The sequence below is a fragment of the Microcebus murinus genome, chromosome 4, assembly GCF_040939455.1.
Source record: "Microcebus murinus isolate Inina chromosome 4, M.murinus_Inina_mat1.0, whole genome shotgun sequence".
NCBI lineage: Eukaryota > Metazoa > Chordata > Mammalia > Primates > Cheirogaleidae > Microcebus > Microcebus murinus.
The window spans coordinates 38781358-38805379 of NC_134107.1; the positions used below are offsets into that span (position 1 = coordinate 38781358).

A 24022-nucleotide genomic window follows, 5' to 3' on the forward strand; every position below is an offset into this window, starting at 1 on the left:
TTGCATCTTATTATGTGTTGATTAATGATTTTCTCTTTTGCCAGAATTTAAGCTGTGTATGAGATACTAGCTAATGACATGGATTCTAACAACATCTTACCAGGCCAATGTCCTAGTTCTCTCTTTTACTGGAAGTGTGACCACAGGCAACTCATGCAATATCTTTGTAATTCAGTTTCCTTCTCTTTAAACTCTTTAAATGCTTTCTTTTCTTATTTTAAAAAAGTAAAATATAGTTTATTTTTATTTTGGCATATTATGGGGGTACAAATTTTAAGGTTTCAATAAATGCTCTTTCCCCCTCTCCCCTCACAAGTCTGAGTTTCCAGCATGACCATCCCCCAGATGGTGCACATCTCACTCATTATGTATGTTTTATGAGGATTTAATATGGTAATATATGAAGAAACACTTAGAACAATACCTGGATCACAGAGATATTAGTGTTCTACTCTACTTTTTCTTTGATATTGTTCTCAGTAGTTTTTTCAATCCCTGACACATTGTGAGTATACAAAAGATGATTGTATAATAATTTGATAACCAATTGACTTAGTTCATCTTTGGAAAGGTATCATAGATATTACCTTCTTTTAGCATAACTATTACTCTCTTTCTTTCTCTTTCTCTCTCCCTCTGTATATATGTTATTAATTCAATTTACATAGAGTTCAGAATGAAACCAAAATATAAGAAAAGTTCTTAGCTCAGAGACAAATCTACTTAAATATACACCAATAAAATTTTAAAAGAGTTGGAAAGAACTGAACTCCTTTTGTTAGTTTTGTTAGGATGTTATAGTATGTTATGACATATGATAATTTGCTTGTTTCTTACAATAAATCAGTTCGTATTATAAATTGGAAATCTTTTATTGCTTGTTTTTATAGGTATACCAAAACATTCTATGATCAGTACTTAGCATTTGATTTAATATTTTATTCTACATGAAGGTAGACAGGCTCAATATATCAATTGCTTAAAAATATCATCTATTTACATAGCTACATTATTTTAAAAATATATACCTACATTCTAGTCAAAAGAAATACAAAAAATAAATCATTTTAAACCTTATTTGTGCTAATTTAAGCAAGTAAAGATACGTGAGAAATAAATCTTTATTAAATGTAATGTCATGGAATATATTGAAAATAATATACTGTTTATCAGTAGGGAAGCATACATTTCTTCTCAAAAATCTTTTTAAAAAGCCACTCCCATTATCAATAATTCTTATTGTACAATAAATAGACTACACTATAATAAACACTAAAGAATGCATGGTTCTGTGAATCTCTGAAGTAAAAGAAGTAATGCTACAAAGCCAGCTTGGTCATGTTAGAAATTAAACATGCAAATTTAAATATATGATCACACTACAGAGTGGGAATTTAAAACAGAGCTAGAGAAAACAAAAAATAAAAAGAGTAAACCTGTCCAAATTTTATTCTTAATCCAGAGCAATATTAGGCTAAAACCTCATCTTTGCCAACACATTACATCCCATGTAATTCCTAATGAAATCTGCCTGTTTCTCCCTTTCTAGTCTTAAAAATGCTTCAAAAATGTGTCTTGTTAATCTAAAATAGTGACAAATTTTGCTTCATGTTGCATACTCTGAAAAGGGGTAGGGTGAGGGGTAGACTTAAAACCAAAACTAAATTCCCTGATTTTGTTCCATAGACCTGCAGAGACATCTGAGCACTGGGATGGGGAATCGTTTCATGTTGGAAACGATTGGATACAGTAATTTAGCTGTAATCAAATAAGTCTGCATTCAAGAAACTTTAATTAGATACACTTTTAAAATGTACATTATTGTGTAAAAATCTAACTACTCTGTACTTAATAAGTTCAAGAAATGAAAACCATTTGTTAATTTTAAAATTAGGTAACTTTTTAATGACTTTGTTATGTCTTCTTTTAGTTGGAAAGCATTTACGTAATTGGGAACAGCATGGAAGTCCACAGTTTCAGTTGATCCTCTAGATGGGTATCAGTCATTTGTGATCTTAAGGGTGTCTTGATTTGGGTTAGGTAAGAGAATATAGATTCATATCAATAAATGATTGAAAAGCAAGAAAGGATTTTTTGGGTGTGTTGCCAAAGGCATGTGTATTCTACTGCATTTTTCCATATTTCAGTCGGATCTTTCTTAGCATCAAGCAATGACTTTAAAATGTCATCTACTGAGAGCTCAATCAATTCCATCTGTAGTTCTTTAGGTGACTTGGTGATATCAACTAGGTGAGGCTGAAATGCTAAATTGAGTGTGATGTCATGATTCTCAAAGTCAGTGAACCTTTCATTGTATTCTCCAATCAATAGGTCTATAACAGTTGTGTGTTCTTCAAATGATTCACATATATCATCCTGCTCATCCATGACCTTTGCTAACTGGGGAAAATGTTCATCTGAAATTTCCTTTTGAAGAAGAAGTGTTTTGAAAAATGGTAATTTTTTTCAAAATGCTTGGATTTTTTTGTTGCAAATCAAATATATAGACTTAGTTTTTCCTTGCAAAGAAATATTCAAGTCTTTTTGATTTGATATGATATCGCACAGAAATGCTGCATTCCTGTAGAAATTTAGCATTATGGCTTACTATTGATCTAATTGTGCCAGTCAATCTGGGAGAATTATTTTGTTGAAACTTATTTTATTCTTTGGTATTTTAAATATGTTCATTTAAAAAATAAAATAAAAAGATAAAAGATAAAAATGTATTAATCAAAATAAAAGGATTTGTTCTGTAAAATTTGGATTTGATCAAAAGGCCACACTTTAGGACCCAGAAGGCCAGATGCATGGGTCTGGCCTTAAGGCCACAGGTTCTCCAACCCTGGATAATAAGCCTTTCACTTGAGTATGGCAGAAAATTACAAGCAAAAGGATTGATAAGACTATAAATATTTACTGTTATAGAATGAAATATGTTTTTGTAGCTGATAAAGGACCTTATGGAGCCAGCACAAACTCTAAATCCTGATCCCTAATTTTGCCTTGGTCACTTTATCTGAAAACTAAGGATCGTCTATACAATTGGTTCTCTCTCTCTTACTCTATCTCTAGCTATGCTATCAAAAACAGATAATAAATGACACTAAACTGCTGTACAAGTAAAGTTACTATATTTTAAAATAATAATTTAGTGCTTATAATAGTTTTCTAATATTCCAAGTTGACACTGTAAGGTCACCTGTTGATTTGAGCTTTTATTAAATATACTTTTATAAACAAAGTTCTAGTTACTTCTCACTGCCTCCCATTGCCTATACCTGAAAGTCATTTTCAGACTGTTTACATGTGATAAAGCCTGCCAGTTACATTATTTTAAATCTTCATTGTGCCTTAGCAGATCCATTTTATAAAATAAGGATTTGTTAATGCATTTTGTGTTTGTAAAATATGTAAAACAAGAATAAGTGAATATATATTTAATGTGAAAGAATTAGAAAATCATTTAATTCTAAATGTGTCTAGACAGTAAGATTTTTAAAAGTGATAGCGATCTGTACATTTTCAAATGCATCCATAATGAAAACCACAAAGTAATTAAAAAAATCATAAATCATCTAGCTAAAAGATTCAATATGTTACAAATTATAGCAGCATTCTTACAAACTAAGATATAATCTTTTATTCATCAGGAAATTTCATATAATGTATTACCTTCAGTATTTTTCAATAAAATTGAGTGTCACCTACAAACATACCAAGTAAGTATATGTTACTTGAACTCAAATTTTTAATAAGCCCATATGTAATCCAGAATCTCAGTAAAGTTTGAGTTATACTTATTGATAACTGTCAAATGTAAGTATATAAGAGGGAGATATTGTGTGAAAAATTTCCTGAATCTATTCTTTACCCTGAAATCCTTTTGGTGTAGCACATCTCTTGAAACCACAGTCATGAAAAAGAAACTGTAGGATACGCTGTATCGTGAGTTCCATCGTTAATTTAAATGTAGATCAATATTAATGTAAAATTATTTTATCATCCAAACAACCAAACATCATTTATTTAATTTGAAAATTAAATAAATGATTGATGGCTTAGTATCAGCACCAACCTCGTCTGGCATATTAATCTCATTGATAAAAATACCTTTAAATATGCTCTGTGCTCCTCAGGCATCATAAAAAATTAAGCAAGATAATGTTTATAAACTTTTGTTGTAATTAGGAAGAAAACAAGAGATAAGTCCAATATTATTATAACTTGCAGATATCATATCTTAGTAATTTTATCAACATTTTAGCTAATGTTGAAGAAGACTTTGCGAGAACACAGAGGGACTGTGGATTCTTTATGGAGTTCTCTCTCTCCACCTCACTATCATTGCAAATATCACCCAACCTGCTTGGGGAAACATAGTTAACCATTGAAAAAGCTCCAGAGGATTGCGGGTTGCACATACTGAAACCAAGTAGACACTTCCAAGATTTTGGTAAAAAGGCAGCATTGTACTAGCTAAAATTGGAACGTGGCTTCAGAGGTTACCCCAGCAACAGCATGCAGCCCAGGGAAGAAACTTCTGCACACACAAATGGCACTCAAATCCAACAGTGTTTGAGTGCAGCCCCAACATCAACAGAAGACCAAAATAGCATCACAGGTGCTCAGAACACTAGCACTGGAATTAATCTAGCACTGGAATTAAAACCCGCACAGTAGGCCAGATGCTACATACTAAACCTAATTGGAGCAACTATCTACTAAAATGAAAGACATAAGTAGGCTTAAAAGTCTCCTAACACAATAATCCACATCTCCAGGATTGCATGGACACTCACTAATACCAAAACCCATGAAAACCACAATTTGAATAAGGAAAGGCAATCAAGTGGTGCCAATAACAAGATAAACCGGATTTAAAAATTTTCTGACAAGGACTTTTAAACAGCCGTCATAAAAATGCTTCAAAAAGCCACTTGTGCTCCCGTCAAATTGGCACTAACTGATTAACATTATGGTGCTCACATGGTAGTAACATTCTCCAGGGATTAGGGGGTTGGGGGGATGGTAAACTCACAACTAAAGGACACAGTGAGCATTGTAGAGGGGAAGGCCATGCCTCTAACCCTCACTAGGGAGAGGCAAAGACATAAAATGTAAACAAAATGTTTGTACCCTCATAATACTCTGAAATTAAAAAACAGTTAATTAGAAATTCCCTTAAAATATTTGAAATGATTAAAAGCCTTAGCTCTTTATTAGAAGTTATAGAGCAATGCATGCTGTGCAAAAGATAAGCGAAGAAAGCAAAATCACATTATCATATAATTTGACAAAATTCAACACCCATTTACAATTTTATATACATATAGCAGAAACCTAAGAATAGAAAGAAATTTCCTCTAAGTAGATGTTGGCAAGCACAAGATGTTAAAACAATATCTACATAAAACAGTTTACATCATACCAGATGGTAAAAGACTGCGTGCTTTCTTCCTATGGTCAGGAACAAGGCAAAAGTGTCCAGGCCTCTACTTCAATTGTCATTCTCTTTTTCATCACAATCTTCTCCCTTAAATTATTCACTTGTATTTCAACATTTACACATGGTATATAAAGCATAAATGTAAAACTTATCCACCATATCTTTCCATAAATTATACCAAAAAAATAATGAATACATACAGAGTTTCAGGATGGTAGGATTTCCTTACTCTGAAATGTGAGAAAATCCTAAGTGTCTAGGTTAGGTCAAGCATTTGAACATCCTACTTGCTTTCTCTACCTTCAATGTGATGTTATTGTATCTGGTGTGCCTACAGATATCAAAGGTATGTAATAGATAAAATGCAAATTTATTAAGAATGTTCATAAAATTTTTCAGAGAAGGCGGGGTGCCCCTAATATTAAAATTACCACAAGGTGGCACTATTTCTTAATGTTAGGTTGAAATCTATTAATAGATGATTCTGAAATGTATTAGACTGTCAAACTGGTACTAGAGAATTTTACTATGTTATTTCATATCTCCAATAATTGCATTCGTTTTGTGTTTTCAGTTAGTTGATTCATTTTTAGATGACAAAAAATTTTATTTCACCACTAATTTTAATACATGGTTTCATGAAAATGATTCTGTTTTGAAGAATATTTCTGAAAATGAAGAACATCAATTAAGGAAAAGAGAGAGAACATTAGCTATGGAACCAGAATTCTTGGGTTTGGTTTCAAACTCTATTGATTTATTCCCTGAATAAATTGAAAACTTCCTTTGAAAAAAGCAGTTTCCACACTTACTGCTACTATTCAACAGAATATTTCAAGTTCTAGTCAGCAAAATAAAAACAAAACAAAAAACAAAAAAATGAATTAAAATGGTAATATATCGAATAGCAGCCCATAAAACTGTACTAATTAGCAGATAGCATGACTGTCTATGTAGAAAATTCTAATGAATCTACAAAAAAAAGAGAGAGTCTAGAATTGATGTTTGTTTAATGAGGCCACAGGATACAAGATAAACATACACATTGTATGCCTATATTAGCAATAAATATGTGGTTAACAATATTAAAGTGCAATAAAATTTATATTGCATAAAAATGAAATAACTAGTTATCAATTTAACAATAGCTGTACAGGTCTTGTATGCTAAAAACAACATAATACTGATGAAAGTATCTGAATAAATGGAAAATATGCAGTGGTATTAAATGGAAGAATCAACATGACAAAGATGCAATATCTTTGTTGATTGATTTATAGATGTAGCAAAATTTCTGTCAAATTTTCAGCAAGGTTTTCATAGATATAGGAAAATGCATTCTAAAATTAATATCAAATAGAGAGACCCTAGAATATCCAAAACAATTTTCAAAATGAAGTAGGAAGAAACAATGCTAATGTTAAAGCTTATTGTATAGTTAATGCAAGCAATTAAGACTGTTTGGTTATAAAAATGGGGATGGGGTTTGGATTGAGAAAAATTAGACATTAATGTACTTTCAGCTGGGGTTTATTTTAGATTCTGCATCTTCTTTCACTTGTCTATGATGCTGCTGAAGGGGATATGGGGGAACTGGACTAGATGTGCACTGATCTCAGAGCATGGGACTTCCATATTTTGGATGATGTCTACTGTAGAATTACCTCTTCATCTCTCACCACAGACCTACCAGTCAAGGGCAAGGAGAAGGGGAAACCAGAGAGGGAGAAAGGGAGAGGGAGGGAGAGAGAGACAAAAGAAATGTATTAAACTCCTATTTTTCCTGTGCTTTTTTTTATCACTGTTCATTCTCTCTCTCTCTTTCTCTCTCTCTTTGTCACTCTCCTTCTGAAATCATTCCTTTCTTCTACTCTTTCTTATTTTGTGTTTGGAAATGCTGCTGTTTTTAAATTAACACATGTCAATCAACCAATTTAGCCATACTTTTTAAATAATATGTTAATGAAGACATGCTTGTTCTGTCACTTTAAAAATAAGAACAGCCATATATAAAAACACAGAGTATTTCTGTAGAAGTAGCCCATATGCTAATTTATAATTATTATATTTAAACCAGTATAGTTCTTGAACATATAAGCTCTACATTCTACATCAATTTTCACTAAAGATTATCTTTTCTGAACAAATGAGAATTTCATATTTTACTTTCTTTCTTTCATACATTAGTCTAAGTAATATATTGTAATTTGGAAATAATGGGTATAGATGTAACTAGGTATAGTGGATGACTGATGGAGGGACTACATTCTGTACTAAAGGAAACATATATTAAAAGTGGTAAGCTTGAGAATTGAACAAAAGAGTACAATAAAAGGATATGCACAGGTCTTCAAAATATTTCTATTATCCACGTTAGTTAAAAATTCCTCCTAATTAGAAAAAGTACCTGCATGTAGAAATTTGAGTTTTATTGCATAGATTTTAGTATTATTTTCAAATTGTATTTTATTATGTACAGTTTGATCAGGAAATCATGTACCAATTCAGATGCTTCAGTGTGCAGCTTGACCATTTAATTATACAGAAGACCTAGGGAGGAGCACAGCTGGGTTTGTGAATTATGAAAATGGGATGAACCATGAATGCATGTTTATTAAAATGATTACACATCCTCTCTTACCTGCAAATCTCCACAAGTTCCACCACAATAATCAGTTTATTTCTATTCTTTTAGACAACAATCTGCCATCTGCCAAAATGAGATAATTTAGCAACAAAAGCATGCAAGATAACACCAAAACTATATAGATAAGTAAATCTTCCCAATTACTTATCTGTTTTTATGATTAATAATCCAAAATCCATGACAGGAAGGATTGTTAATACTGCTGAGTTCTCAAATAATCAGCAGAACTTGTTGTACTAAGGAGAGAAAAGGCTTTGATCTAGATTTGAGTCCCAACTCCACTTAGTACTAGCTGGGAAAATTAGTATAAGTTCATAAACATGTAAGTTTCTAAATTTTTATATTATACTTGATAGTAAAATTAAATACCAATAACAAAACTGAGATTTCCAACTTCCAAATTTGACATTAAAACAAATGAACCATAAAACAAATCCAACTAGCACTTTTTACATTCTAACACCCATAACATAAAAAGGATTAAAATAAAAATAAATTAACATGCTTTAAATTAAGAAATAGTAATTGATTCATGATAGAGTCCCTGTTTTGTCCTTGCTTTATCTTTCTTCCAGTTTATTTTTTCTAGATATTTGGATATTATCACAAATTATTCCTTATTTGTGGATTAGTATTTGAGAAATATAGACTTAATGTCTGTTGGTCTCTTTCTATAAAAATGGGCATAATGATGTTTATGGGCATAATTAATGTTTATGTAATATATCTGAGAAATACATAGTAAGCTATAAAACAAAAATTGGTTAATTTGTGAACCTTTTCTGTAGGTAATATAATATAGTGAAAAGAGTGAAGACTTAGCCCACTCCAAATTCAAATTTCTTTACCACTTTTTAGCTGTATCAGCCTGGGAAAATTATTTTATCTCACTGATGTTCTGATACTTCTTCTGTACAGCAGATACACCTATTATTATGTTAAGATATTACTGAATGATGGATAAAATGAAAATATGTGAAAATTTGTAACAAAATATGTTGCACATAGTAGGTATCCAATTAAGTTTTGTTTGTTCCATTTCACTTCTATTACCAATGGTCCTTTCCTTCAATCTAAATGTCTATATTTTCACAATAAATGCTTGAGTCCTATGAAAGTAGAAACAACAATATTTAGTTATTTTAATATTGTAATTCTTGATATCATTACATTGACTAAAACATAACTATCAGATCATCAGAGAAGATCACCTATTTTACCATTTGGAAATTTTTCATGATTGTATATACATGTTTTTGTTTTCAGTATAAATATCCCATTTGGAAATTGTGTTGAATTAAATTTGTATTAAATATAGCAAATGCCAAGGAGCCCTTTAACTGAAAATAACAGCTTATTTTTCTAAAAAATTTCTCTATATGAGCTACAACATCTATTGTATATTTGTTTGTTTTTCTTACACTGACTTAGTATTAAAAAAGAAGAAAAAACTTAACACAAGTAAAGCCAATAGGGTTTAAACTCTGCAGTAATTCCATTCCAAGTCTTGTTTGTAACTAAGCTCACTGTCTGTATTACTTTGGCCCTATACTGCAAGACAGCCTCATTAAATTGAGCCTTTTAAGTCTTGTTCTGTAAAACCCTTAAAGAACAGAACAAAATCAAAAAGAAAGAAATAATTGGGAAACACAGACTCCATCAACTAGAAAGATCTATGTTAGAACAATGTCCAGACCCTCTACCTATTTAATTAGGAGAGAGATGAGGCTAAGACTGAAAATAAGATAAAAATATTGCAATTAAGACCTAGGTTGCTTAGAAACAGGAACATTTTGGGACAATTTATCGATGATATGACCACCATTTGTTTCATTTATGAAATTAATTAATTCATTCAAAATGGTGTGTTAGTACTCTTTAACTGTTCAAAAATCTTCAGACATCAGAAGAAAATAGATAGAAACAAAGAAAGTTAAAAAGGAAAATATGATACTGAACCAAAGCAATATATCTGAGGCCAATTGAAGAAACTAATAATGAGAATGTAGACTGGGAAAGAGTATATGGGGCATGGGGGTCTTATTTTATTTTTTAGAGATTGAGTCTTGCTATGTTGCTCAGGGTGTTCTCAAATTACTGGCCTCAAGAAATCCTCTTGCCTCAGCCCTGTAAGTCATGGGGATTATAGGTAGGAGTCTTGATACTGATTTTTCATTAACTAACCAGGTAACTCTAGGCAGGCAACCCTCCTACTTTGCTCATATCTGTAGACAAATTATTATTTTTGTGAGATATACATTCCTTCTAGCTTTAAGTACATGTAATTCTATTTGATAAATACTATTATATATTTTTACAAGTATTTTGGTAAGTGCTAAAAGAAATACCTGTATAATAATTTATATAGCCTGTGTTTTCAAATTTCTTACAATCTAAAGGAACAACCAGAAATTTTTAGCAGGAGTTAAAATTCTAGTTAGAGGATTTCTGACTGGACATGATGCATGATGGTGTGGATCCATTTCCAGTAGTAATCCAATAGTAATCTTACTTACAATGTAAGATGTTATCAGAGAAGAGAAAAGAAAAAAAGAAAAAAGGAAGGAAGGAGGAACCAGGCACAGAATGATAAGTATTGCATTTTATCACTTATTTGCGAGTGCTAAAAAAGTAGATCCCATGGAGGTAGAAATTAGAATAACAGTTACCAGGCCAGGTGCGGTGGCTCATGCCTGTAATCTTAGCACTCGTGAGGCCGAGGCAGGTGGATTGCTTGAGGTCAGGAGTTCAAAACCAGTCTGAGCAAGAGCGAGACTCCGTCTCTACTATAAACAGAAAGAAATTAATTGGCCAACTAATATATAGAGAAAAAATTAGCCGGGCATGGTGGTGCATGCATGTAGTCCCAGCTACTCGGGAGGCTGAGGCAGAAGGATTGCTTGAGCCCAAGAGTTTGAGGTTGCTGTGAGCTAGGCTGACGCCAGGGCACTCACTGTAGCCTGGGCAACAAAGTGAGACTCTGTTTCAAAAAAAAAAGTAAAAAATAAAAATAAATAAATAAAAAAAAAGAATAACAGTTACCAGAGGCTGGGAAGTATGTGTGGTTGGGGTGGTTGGATGATCAGTGGGTAGGCACAAACATACAGTTAGAAGGAATAAGTTTCAGTGTTCAATAGCACAGTGGAGTGACTATCATTAACAGTAGTTTATTTTATATTTTGAAACAGCTAGAAAATAAGAGTAGGAATGTTCCCATCACAAAGAAATAAATATTTGGGGTAAGGATATTCTAATTACATTGAATTGATCATAATACTTTTTGTGCATGCATCAAAATGTCACATATACCCCATAAATATGTAAAATTATTGTGTTTAAAAAAAAATTTTAGAATGCTAGGCCTTTGGCCCTCAGCTGCACTAAAATGCTCTGGATGTATTACATCAATGAGGATCCATGAAGACACTCTCTGGAGCTTGGGGTCAGGATATTGGAAGACTTATGCTAATTTACATACAAATTTTCATGAGGAATAAAGAGTCTTACTTTGATCTAGTAGGTTGCATTGTCTTCTTTTAGCAGCTACAAAGTGGCAGTGGGTTTGTTTCTCCCATGCTCTGAGATTAAGGATTATCCTTAACAGAGATATTAAAGAAGAAAATTCACGTGATTATTTCAAAGATGAAGAAACAATTTGTTAGTATTTAAAGATCACTTATTACAAAACATTTATCACAATAGGATTTAAAAAGTACAAGAAGAATAAAAAGTATTCTTTTTATTTATTAAACAAAATTTATCAAAAACCTACAGAGACTCTTAAGATTATTGGTCAATCATTGAAGCATTTCATTAATATTAAGAGATAATCTGAATATTAAATTGTATATACATCTCAGATATAAAGATTGCTAACTAACAGAAAAATATGTCTTTATTTTCACATGGCATAAATTCTCTGAGAGAAAGAAAGACTGAGTAAACATGAGAGCTAGTAAAGAAAATCATTAAGCACTACATTATAGATAAAATATTAATCATGATATAGAATATACCTTTGCTCTAATTATTAAAGTAAAATTATTATAAATCTAATAAATATAACAAACTTGAAATTGCATCACCCTAAAGTACTGATTTCCAATTTTACATTTTGATTTCATTATAAATTAATCTTCATATTTCATTTTTGTTAAACAGATTATATATATTAATTATAAAAACCCAGAAATAAAATGGAAATATGTTAAAAATTTATACATTATTTCAACCATGGTCAGACGACTTCAAGTTTATGTTCAATTTAAAATGTGAAGCAGCTTCTCAAAATGGAAGTTAAGATGTAAATCAGTGTCTCCTGATAAGCTAAAACACCACCACCCTTGTGTAAACCCTCAGATTACCTCACACCCAAAAGAATGGCTATTATCAAAAAGATTAAAGATAAGTGTTGGCAAGGGTGTAAAGAAAAGGGAACCCTTGTATACTGTTAGTGGGAATGTAAATTAGTGCAGCAATTTGGAGATTTGGAGAGCAATATGAAAGTTCTTCAAAAACTTAAAAATAAAACTGCCATATGATACATCATTCCACCTTCTGGGTATGTATCCAAAATGATTGAATAAGGATTTGGAAGAGGTATCTGCACTCCCATGTTCATTGAAACATTATTCATATTAGGTAAGACATAAAAATAACCTAAATGTTCACTGATGGATAAATGAATGAATAAAATGTGTCTCATATATACTGTGAAATTTAATTATACAAATGAGGTCATTCTTGTCCCAGTTTGTTTTGTAAAACTCTAAACATTGTTTTTGTTCTTTGGATATAGCCAAGATTACTCAGTTTATGTGTATGTCCTAAATTGTAATTCTTGCTTCCCAAATAATATATTAAATTTAGAGATCTGACTCTATATTTTTAATATAGACTATATAATAAAATACTATTTAACATTAAAAAAGAAGGAAATCTTGCCATATGCAACGCCATGGGTAAGCACAAAGAACATTATGTTAAATAAAAATAAGCAGGCATAGGCCAGGTGCGGTGGCTCACACCTGTAACCCTAGCACTCTAGGAGGCCCAGGTGGGTGGATTGCTTGAATTTGGGAGTTCAAGATTAGCCTGAGCAAGAGTAAGACCCCATCTCTACTAAAAATAGAAAAAATATTAGCCAGGCATCACAATGCCAGGCTCTCACCTATAGTCTCAGCTATTTGGGAGGTTGAAGCAGGAGGATGGCTTGAGCCCAGGAGTTTGAAGTTGCTGTGAGCTAGGCTGATGCCATGGCACTCTAGCCTGGGTGACAGAATGAGACTCTGTCTCAAAATAAATAAATAAGCCAGACACAAAAAGATTTAAAGTTTCTTTTGATGGTGGACATAACACAAAGACATCAGGATAGATAAAAGACAGAATATTTTAAATTGTAGCTCCAAAGAGGAGAAGGCTGCTAGGTAGGGCCGCTCAGGGGTTGAACCCAAGAACAGGAAGGGTAACAGCAAACTGGAGTAGGGGCAGCTTAAATATGGCAAGCAGAGTGAGGTTAGCCAGGTTTGGTGGGGACATCCTATGAATTAGATAATTTGAACAATTCCATGGTCTCTGGAGCATAGGTGCTGCCCTTCCTTGCCTGGCTCCTGGCCTTAGGGCTAATAGGGCTGGCCCATAGTGGCTGGAGTGTGAATGCCCTAAAGAAGTGGTTGGGATGTGGACTTAATCAGCTGCTGAAGTTGAAAAAAACTTAATGGCCTCTCATGAGGGTCTCACTAGTTAACACAGCACAAAAATGAAACTGCAATAACAATAAGCTGTATTACATCTATGCTACTGTTATTGCTCTTCCCTGAACACCCTGGCCTCCCTGATCCCCAATATTCACATGTTCATTCTGCAGATTTTCTAGGTAGGAAATTCTACAATTTCCAGAGAGGATGAGCATTGAATATATTATTTGCTATCTTAAGCAAATCTGGAGATATTTTGGTCTACTGCTAAAGACAGACAGAGCCTGTGTCATTGGCAACTAGAGGTTAGGAGAAGGGCAGTGGGTAATGAGCAACACCAAAACTATCTTTGTTTATATTGCCAAGGCAAACATATGAAGTGGACAGTTCAGAATGCCAAGCAAGGAAATTGAGAGTCAGTAACGTCCAGTAAGTTGCCGAAATTATACAACCAGTGTTTGCTACAGTATGCTTTATTATTGCAATGGACTGAATGTCTGTACTCCCCTCAAATTCATATGCTGAAATCCTAACCCCCAAACGTGATGTTTTCAGGAGGTAAGACCTGTGGGAAGTAAGTCATAAGGGTGGAGTCTTCATGAATGGGCTTCGTGTCCTTATAAAAGGACCCCCAGAGCACTTTCTTGTCCTCCGTGTGATGATTCCAACCTGCAACATACAAGAAAGCCCTCACCAGAACCCACACTCTGGCACCCTGATCTTAGACTTCCAATCTCCAGATTTGTGAGAACTAAATTTCTCTTGTTTATAAGCCACCAAGTTTATTGTATTTTGGTATAGCAGCCTGAATTGGTTAAGAAAATTATTGATTAGTACAGTTTGCTTTATGCAAATTATTAAGTAAGAGAACCACAGTATATCATTCAGGTGCCAAAGTCTTCAAATATAAACTCATGAATTGAAATTTGAGTTAGTGGATAATGTTAACAAGAGAAGAAAAAAATCCCTGGAATTTGAAAGAGAGTAAATATTGAATCATAGATGAAATGTTGGAGAGAAATGAAACCTATTTATTGTCATAATGCACGGACACCATGAACCACTTTTGAAAGGTAAGAAAAGAAAATATTTGACCCCGTGTAACATTACAGAAAATTATATAAAGTGCTATAGCAGAGATTGGCTCGTTGAATCAAGAAGAATGGCAAAATACTTAAAGCTTTCCCAGCCAAGAAAAGTTATTTCCAATGAAAGGACCTAGTCAGAATTGAAAATCTAATTTAAAAAAAGAAGGATATTTCTGATATTATTAACTTGCCCAAAATAATGAGAAAGAAAGGGATAAGGAATGTCCTCTCTGAGCTTGATTGCTATGCTGGGAACTACATTGACATGTAGGTCTTTCTTCTGAATGGCCCTACAGCTGGTGGGAATGCATCTGCTAGGATTTATTCAGGAATAAATGAATATGAATCTACCCCTGAGGGAATACCTTTATGGGAAAGGCCATTGAGACAGATGCAGGCACTCAAGTGCACATGATATAAATGATGTAGACACATCCATCTGGCTGCTAGAAACAATTCTGTCATTATTTCTTATTTCATGTATTCATTCACTCATCAATTATTTTTGATAGACCACTATTAACCTGAGGCTCAAAGATGTTCATATGACTCGTCATATGGAAGAGAAGAGAATTAACTTCAGAACCCTTGGTCTTAATTATCCTGTGCTTCCAAGCAGTTTGAAACACAAAATGTAATAGGCATGGTCTAAAATGGGAATATGTGGACATTGTCCAAGTGGAGCATTGAGCAATTAGTGGTCTAATACAAAAAACCCAAAATAAAATAAAATAAAGTAAAACCCAACAAAACAAAACAAAAAATACAACACCAATATTCTCTATAATAATAGAGGGAGGTAGATGGAAACGTCCTTAAAAGGCCCAAAGTAAGAGTGAAAATGGAGGTGAGGTGATGGGAGAAAAAGTTGCATTACCTGTGACGACAGTATTTATTACTGAATGATTTTTTCCACCCCCAAAAGATGTAAAATTCTTAAATATTGGAGTCCAATATGTCAAAGCTTTTTAAAGAGTAATGCATTTGGTTAACCAGGAATCTCTCATATGTACTAAATGCTAAGAGCAGGAGAAAATTGGAATATATAGTCATGGGGCTTTCTTTAATATACTGACACACTAGAAAAAAAAATTCCCTGGGGCGTAAATGGTGTTTTATCACAAAAATAGAATAAAAACTTAGAAAACAAAACAATCCTTTCTATTTTAATTAAAAATTTGTTATTTTTTATTGTTTTCTGTGTGTGAGTTATATGCAACCCACATAGTGATGGAATCAATTTTTATACTGCGTAGCATTTGATTTGTATGTGACTCACAACATACTTACTGAATTTGTTTCGGAGAATTGAGTCTTCATATGCTTCATAAAGTCCTGGTCTTAAAAATAATGTGAGTTAAATACAACTCACATGCCAGTTAATGTGTTAAAATTGTTTTGGTGATTCTAATGTCCAGCAATATGTCATGATATTGTGACACTTTTCCACACATATCTAAAAGGAAATAAAATACCATAAAAGTTTAATTAACACTTCTGTGCCTTGTCGAAGTCTTTGGATGAAAGGTACTAACACAGTATGAAGTACTATAATTAAATATTCTACAAAATGTAGATGGGTATATACATACATAATGAGTGTGATGCGCACCACCTGGGGGATGGACACGCTTGAAGCTTAACTCGAGGGGGAAGGGGAGGCAAGGGCAATATATGTAACCTTAACAACATTTGTACCCCCATAAGATGATGAAATAAAAAAAAAACACAACAAAATGTAGATTTCAATTTGTTTTTCAATAGTTAGGTACCCAAGACTTGAGAGTATATGATACCACACATAGGTGGGCTGATTATTTATTTATTTATATTTTTAATTTTTTTTAATTTCAGGAAAATATGGGTGTACAAAGATTTTGGTTACATTTTGCATCTTTGCCTCTCCCTAGCAAGGGTCAGAGGTATGCCTCTCCCCGCCTCCACAATGCTCACCGCATCCCTCAGTTGTGAGTCTAGCCCCTAACCCTCCAATCCCTGGAGAACAAACACCACCACCATTTGAGCACCATAGTGTTTATCAGTCGGTACCAATTTGATGGCAAGTACATGTGGAGCTCATTCTTCCGATCTTGTGTCACTTCACCTTGGATAATGGGCTCAAGCTCAAACCAGGAAAATGTAAGTGGTGCTAGCTCACTGTCATTTCTTAGAATTGAGTAATATTCCATTGTGAACATATCTCAAATTTTAATAATGCACTTACGAATTGACAGGCACTTGGGTTGTTTCCACGTCCTTGCAACAGCGAATTGTGCTGCCATAAACATTCAGATGCAGATGTCTTTATTATAGAATGTCTTATGCTCTTTTGGGTAGATGCCTAATAATGCTATTGCTGGACTGAATGGTATTTCTAGTTTTAGCTCTTTGAGGTATCTCCAAATTCTTTTCCACAGAGGTTGAGGTACAAGGGGATAGCTTCAAATTGGTCACATTGGCTCTGAATTTAATAATTAACGGCATTTATGAAAAATTGCACCAAAAGGTCAAAAAAGGAAAAAAAAAAAACTTTTATCGGGTCGTGGGTAGATGGGAGGGGGAGGAGGGGAAGGATATACACTTACATAATAGGTGTGGTGCACACCACCTGGGAGTTGGACACACTTGATGTTTTGGCAAGGCAGTGGGTTGGGGGGAGGAATGACAGGGGCAATATATGTAACCCTAACAATATTTGTACCCCCATAATATGATAAAATAAAAGGAAAAAAATAAATTTTAAAAAGTCAAGGTAAAGAAACATAAGAAAAAATGAAAAACTGCACCAGATTAAAGGAGATAAAAGAAAAAAAATTGCAAAAAAATCACAAATTTATATTTCAACAAACACTACTGAGAGCTCTTTGTGAACATTGTGCTAGGTACTGAAAAGGATACATATACTCAATGAAACTGCACTATTTTCCATTTGAAGAGCAAGAGAATTTGTTACCTAAGAATTATGCCAATTTCTAGTTAATAGTAAATGTACCACTTAATGACATATTATTATATTTTACATCATAATATGAAAAATATATAACCTAATGCATGATTTAATTCAACCCCTTTACCTTTATAAAAGAGAACGTAAAAACAAACATTTCTCTCTCACACACACAAAAAAAGAACATTTCCTTTCTTCCTCATATACGAGAAAGGGATATTGGAGGATTAGTTCATCATTCCCAGAAGTTGGAATCAGATAGCCTGAATTTGAATCGGAATTCAAGCTTCAGCACTTAATTAGCTTTGTAATGTTCAGCCGGACATTTTTTCCTTGTGCTTTAATGATCTCCTTTATAAAATTAGGATAACAATAGAGCATATTCCATGTGTTATTATCACTATTAAATAGTTTATTCTTTATTTAATAAAGATATTAGTAATTTTTGCTCTGTGAGGTCCCCAAAATAATTATTTTAACAAATAATTAGCTATTATTTTTGGATTTTGAAAATAATAAAAATATATTTTTCTGTGATACTCTGAGAAATACCTAGGCATTCAGTTAGAGAACATTTTTAAGATATTTAAAAACAAACATAAATTTTAAAGAATGCTCACGCAATAGGAATTCAATTTTAAGCCCATAAGTTTTACTTCATAAATATTAAAAACAAATACAAACTACATAAAGCAAAATTCATGAAGAATTTTCTCAATTTGTCAAGATGGCACAATAATGGTTCCCAGACAATTAACTTGGTGGTTGAGAGGTAGCATCCCCTATGAAAACAGATTTAATATTGAAATCACTTTTCATCGGGGGTTTTCCTAGAAATTCAGTCACTCTGTTTTGGACATTCTAAGTTAAGAAAACAAAATGAATTGAGGTCCCTAAGCATGGAAGTCATTAACTTGTGGTCTGATATGAATGAATAAGAAGATAAATGGTACTGAAAGTGGGAAATTACAGGCCAGAAGTGTGGGTAGGGGCAGGCTTAACCTGGCAGTTGCTGAGGAGCTGTTGGTGGTTTCTAGATTGAGGAATTATGTGGTATACCTGGGTGATTTAGACAACAGCAAGCAATAAGTATGAAGTGATTGGAGTGAGGTAATTGCTCAGGAGAAAGGAGAGGAGGTCAGACAGGTTTCAGCACTATATCAAATGATTGATGATTGAGAACTGACCTAAGTCTGGTAATTGGACTGGAAATGGAAAGTATAAATTCAAGGGAAACATACAATGGCTATGGATAAGTAAATAGTCCCCCTTTCAAAGAAGGCCTCATTCTTAATCTTCCAAGACATTCAAGAAGTTATACAACTTTCTATACATTAAAGAATGTGAAGCAGGGAGTGATTTGGTGTTGATCTAAGCTAGGTATACATCTTTTTAAAAATGATTATTTTGTCCCGCCCCCTGGCCAAATCCCAAGGGATTTGTTTTCAAATCTTCAAGGGATTTAGGGGGTGAGAGATGGGCTATTCTTGAGGGCAAACCCGTGAAAGAATGAGGGCTCCCTTTAGGCTGCCCCCTAGGAGTTTTTGACTCTTCAGCTTGTCCATACTCTGTCTTCAGCAGTTTCTCAAAATTACTGTTTAAGTATGATAATGTAGTTACTATAGGTCCTATAGGTTGCTGGTTTCAGCAACTTCTGCTTCAGGTAAGTTGATTTATAATCTCTGTATTTGCTTATTTGCCAGTTTTTGGGGGTGGTGATTTATGCTGTGACCTGAAAATTCTGATGCATGTAAGAAAAGTGGTTGGTTTTCTGTTTGTTCAGTTTTTATGTTTTTGTTGAGAGACACTACTTCCAAGCCCTTTACAAGGCAGGGCAGACAGTGGAAGGCCTGGGATTTTTTGTTTTTGAAATAAAGATTTAGAGTTGATTGTGCTACTTTGTTTTTATACACATCGTTTCTTTCTTCTCCACTGTTGCTAAGTAATGTCCTAGTAGCCTGGTAACAGTGAAGAGAGAGACCTTCCCAGTGTGTTATTGTAGTGGCAAAACATTTCATTTGGAGAAAAAGCCTTGGTTGGCTATCAGGTCACCTCAGAGATGTTTGTTGAGGACTTCTAGCTCAAAAACCAAGAAATACAGATGTTGAGTGTTTATGATGTGTGATAATAATAAATAGCTTGAGATGATTTAGTTGTCATAAGACTTTGCATATATTTGATGTCCAGGTGTCCAGGGTGAAATCAGGTGTGTATTTTTTAAGGTTTGTAGACATAATACTTTCATCTTCTAAAACAAAAACCAGAAAACCCTTCTTTTACCTGTGTTTTTTTTTTCTTTTCAAATGCTGAAATCTCTGCTTGTGCTTCATTATAGAGCTAGATTAATGTTTTACTGCTTTTCAGAGGGCCCACAAATAATGAACTAGAGAGTGGTGTATAAAGTAGAAAGTATTAAGCACAAGAAATTCTGCATTTTTATTTTACTTTTTATTTTTGAGACAGAGTCTCGCTTTGTTGCTCAGGCTAGAGTGAGTGCCATGGCGTCAGCCTAGCTCACAGCAACCTCAAAATCCTGGGCTCAAGCAATCCTGCTGCCTCAGCCTCCCAAGTAGCTGGGACTACAGGCATGTGCCACCATGCTCGGCTAATTTTTTCTCTATATATTAGTTGGCCAATTAATTTCTTTCTATTTATAGTAGAGATGGGGTCTTGCTCTTGCTCAGGCTGGTTTCGAACTCCTGACCTCGAGCAATCCACCTGCCTCGGCCTCCCAGAGTGCTAGGATTACAGGCGTTGCATTTCTAGTATAATCATATTTGATATATGATCTTTCTTCCATTTAATAATATTCCTTTCAAATTATCCTGGTAAGGCAATCCTCATTCTCTACAATAAAAAATATATATTCTCTTTCAGAGCAACTTTTTTTTGCAGTCTCAAACAACACAATGGCAGGCTAAGATATTTAATAAAATTTTCAAAATTTTAGTAGCAAGGAGAGGATGATAAAGTGGAGATAGTGGGTAAAAAATATAGTTAGACAGTTATTAATAGATAAAATGAACAATATTTGATAGCACAATAAAGTGACCATAGTCATCAGTAAATTATGGTACATTTAAAAATAATTAAAAGGGTGGAATTGGAATATTCTTAACACAAAAAAATCATAAATGCTTGACTTGATGGATATCCCAAATACCCTGAGTTATTACTCATTTTATTCCTGTATCAAAAGATCACATGAACCCTATAAATAGATACAACTATTATGTACCTATAATTAAAAAATATTTTAAAAATTAAAAATAAATTATATAGAGCAGAATGTTCCATATGTAAGCCTCTTATAATGTGTTATTGGTTAATTGTGTCCCCACAAAATCCATATGTTGAAGTCCTAAACCCCATTATCTCAAAATGTAACTACAAATATAGGGTCTGTAAAGAGGTAATTAAGTGATTTTATGAAAGTACGCCCTAATCCAATATGACCTGTACGCTTGAAGGGATTAGAGTACAGAGTTTCAGAGAGGAGACCATGGAAGACACAGAGATGAGACAAAAGCCAAGAAGAGAGGCTCATAGAAGAAACCCTCCCAACAGACACCTTGATCTTGGAATTCTAGCCTCCAGAACTATGAGAAAATAAATTTATGTTGTTTAAGCCACCCAATCTTTGGTACTTTGTTATAGAAAGCTGAGCAAACTGATACTCAGTGCATGGACAGATAGAGAAGGCAACTCCTATTTATCTCCAAAGAGAGATCTCAGGTTGAGGAATTGAAAAAAAAATGATAGCATATCTGGGTGTGAGATACAAATTTGCAAGGAATCTGTATATAGGGGGATGGTGGAGAGTCAGTCTAGGTGTGGATGAGACAACTCTGAAAGCAAGAGGATAGATTGGGAGGGTGCAGTGGTCAAGGGGAGAACTTTCACTATATATATCACTATAAAAAAAAGTCTGATTTTTAGTAGAGAGGGATATTTTCTATGTTCCCCAAAGGTTAGCACTAGAAACAAGTATCCCAAATCATTATCACATTGATAGGATTTAGATATTGACCTTTTAAGTGCCGATATTTTAATTTTTCTTTCCTTATTTTTATTATTAAATGTTTTATTAATTATTATGGATACATAATATTTGTATATATTATATATTGCATACATTGTATATATTGTATGCTTGTCTTTTTCTACAGGCATACAATGTGAATTAATCAAATCAGGGAAATTAGGGTATATCTCACCTCAAACATTTATCATTTCTTTGTGTTAGTGAAATTTCCATTCCATTATTTTGTTTTAAAGTATATTGTAACTTACTGTTGATTGTAGTCACTTTGTTGTGCTATCAAACATTATTTATTTTAACTGACGGTATCTTTGTATCCATTAATCATCCCCCTTTTATCTTCCCCTCTTCACTAAGCTTCTTGGTCTGTAGTAATTATCATTCTACTCTCTGTCTCCATGAGATCTTTTCTTTTTTAACTCAGTAAATTCTTACATTTTGAGTAGCTGTAAGTATAAGTAACATAGATGAATTTGCTGTCGCTACTTTTTCTCTCATTCTGCTACATTTACATTGTACACAAAGGAAAGAACTTGGGATTTGTAGACAATTCTAAATGTAAATTTCAATTATTGTACTCTAATTGAATAATCTTTGGAATGTAATTTAAATTTTCTGAGCTTCAGTTTCATTACATGTAATAGTCTGTCAGTGTAATATTTATGGTAAGAGCCTAGCATTCTTTCAAAGATCGAGTAAATACTCAATATATTAATTCTTGCATTATTGTTTTAATAGTCACAGTGTTTAAGTTTGGTGATGTGAAAAAATTCTGGAAATGTATGGTGGTGATGGTTGCACAACAATGTAAAGGTACTTAATAGCCCAGAATAGCACACTTAAAAATAGTTAAAATGGTAAATTTTAGGTTGTATATCTTTATAATAATAAAATAATATAAAAAATTCTATAGAATAGTTACATTAATCCCACATAACTCAGACATAAATAATTACAATGATATCAAATACACTACTCCTTCATAGAATTATTAAATTCCAAGCATTACAATGCATAATTATTTTAAGTGGGTAAAAGTACTGGTATATAAATGTACAGACAATATTGACTTAGATAACTGATTGGGTATTGTTAATGAAACAAAGATGATTTCATTTTTCAAAAAGGTTAAGTATAGACTAAATGGATTCATTTACACAATTCTCCCAAAGGTTACCAAAGACCTCCATGTTTTCAATTACATCATTGTCTCACATTTTAATTGGCCTGTCAGCAAACTTCACCACTGTCCTCTACCCTTCCTGTAAACCATTCTTTCCGTAGGCCTCTCAAAATGACACTTCTGATCTTCCTGCTCATTTGGCTCATCCTCCTCCACTTGCCCTTTAAATGCAGCAGATCCTGAAAGTTCTCCTCTTGACCACTGCACCCTCCCAATCTATCCTCTTGCTTTCAGAGCTGCCTCATCCACGCCTATACTGACTCTCCACCACCCGCCTATACACAGATTCCTTTCAAACTTGTATCTCACACCCAGACCTCTCTTCTCAATCTAAGAACTTCATATCTAATTGCCTATCTGGCATCTACTTTTCCCAACTCCTTCTCAGTCTTCAGGTCTCAACTAAACTGTCACCTCCTCAGAGGCGCCTACTTTGACCACCATATCTTAGGCAAGTTCCCTCTATAGTCTCTATCTTAAAGTTACTATTCTTTCCTTCTAATTGCTCTTGAATTTGTGAGATCTCTCTGTTTATTTAAAAATTCTTAATAAAGAAGATGGTTACCTTGTCTATGTTTGCACCCTAATAATTTCATCATTAACCCACAAGTGCCTAGTGTCTAGATCTAGGCACTAGACCTTTGAACTCCAGGAGATACACAGAAGACATCGAGAAAGTCTTTGTTCAGTAAATGAAAACTTTGGAGAAATAAATTATTTTCTACTGAGAAACATGCTAATTTGATGCTAATTACATCATTTTAAAGTAAGAGTTTTTTTAAGATAAACTAATAAAGAATTTGTACAAAAAAAGAAAAGATGTCTAGCTTAAAAATGTTTTGTAGACACCCTTTGGTATGTTATATAATTTAACAAAGTAATATGATAAAACAAAAACTCATGATTTTGAAATACTTTACACAGAGAATTATTTTTAAATCTAAAATTCACAGCAACATTACATAATCAA

At 33.3% G+C, this 24022-nt stretch overlaps 1 long non-coding RNA gene across 1 annotated transcript in view; it reads right to left on the minus strand.

Annotated features, from left to right (window-relative positions):
• LOC142870468 (uncharacterized) overlaps positions 1–24022 on the minus strand; it is a 45663-nt gene that overhangs the window by 17799 nt on the left and 3842 nt on the right. The window contains exons 2-4 of the long non-coding RNA XR_012918833.1: positions 16171–16336; positions 11604–11692; positions 10766–10882 (exon numbers count right to left, since the gene is read on the minus strand). This is a non-coding gene — a long non-coding RNA (uncharacterized LOC142870468). The remainder of the gene's footprint in view (positions 1–10765; positions 10883–11603; positions 11693–16170; positions 16337–24022) is intronic.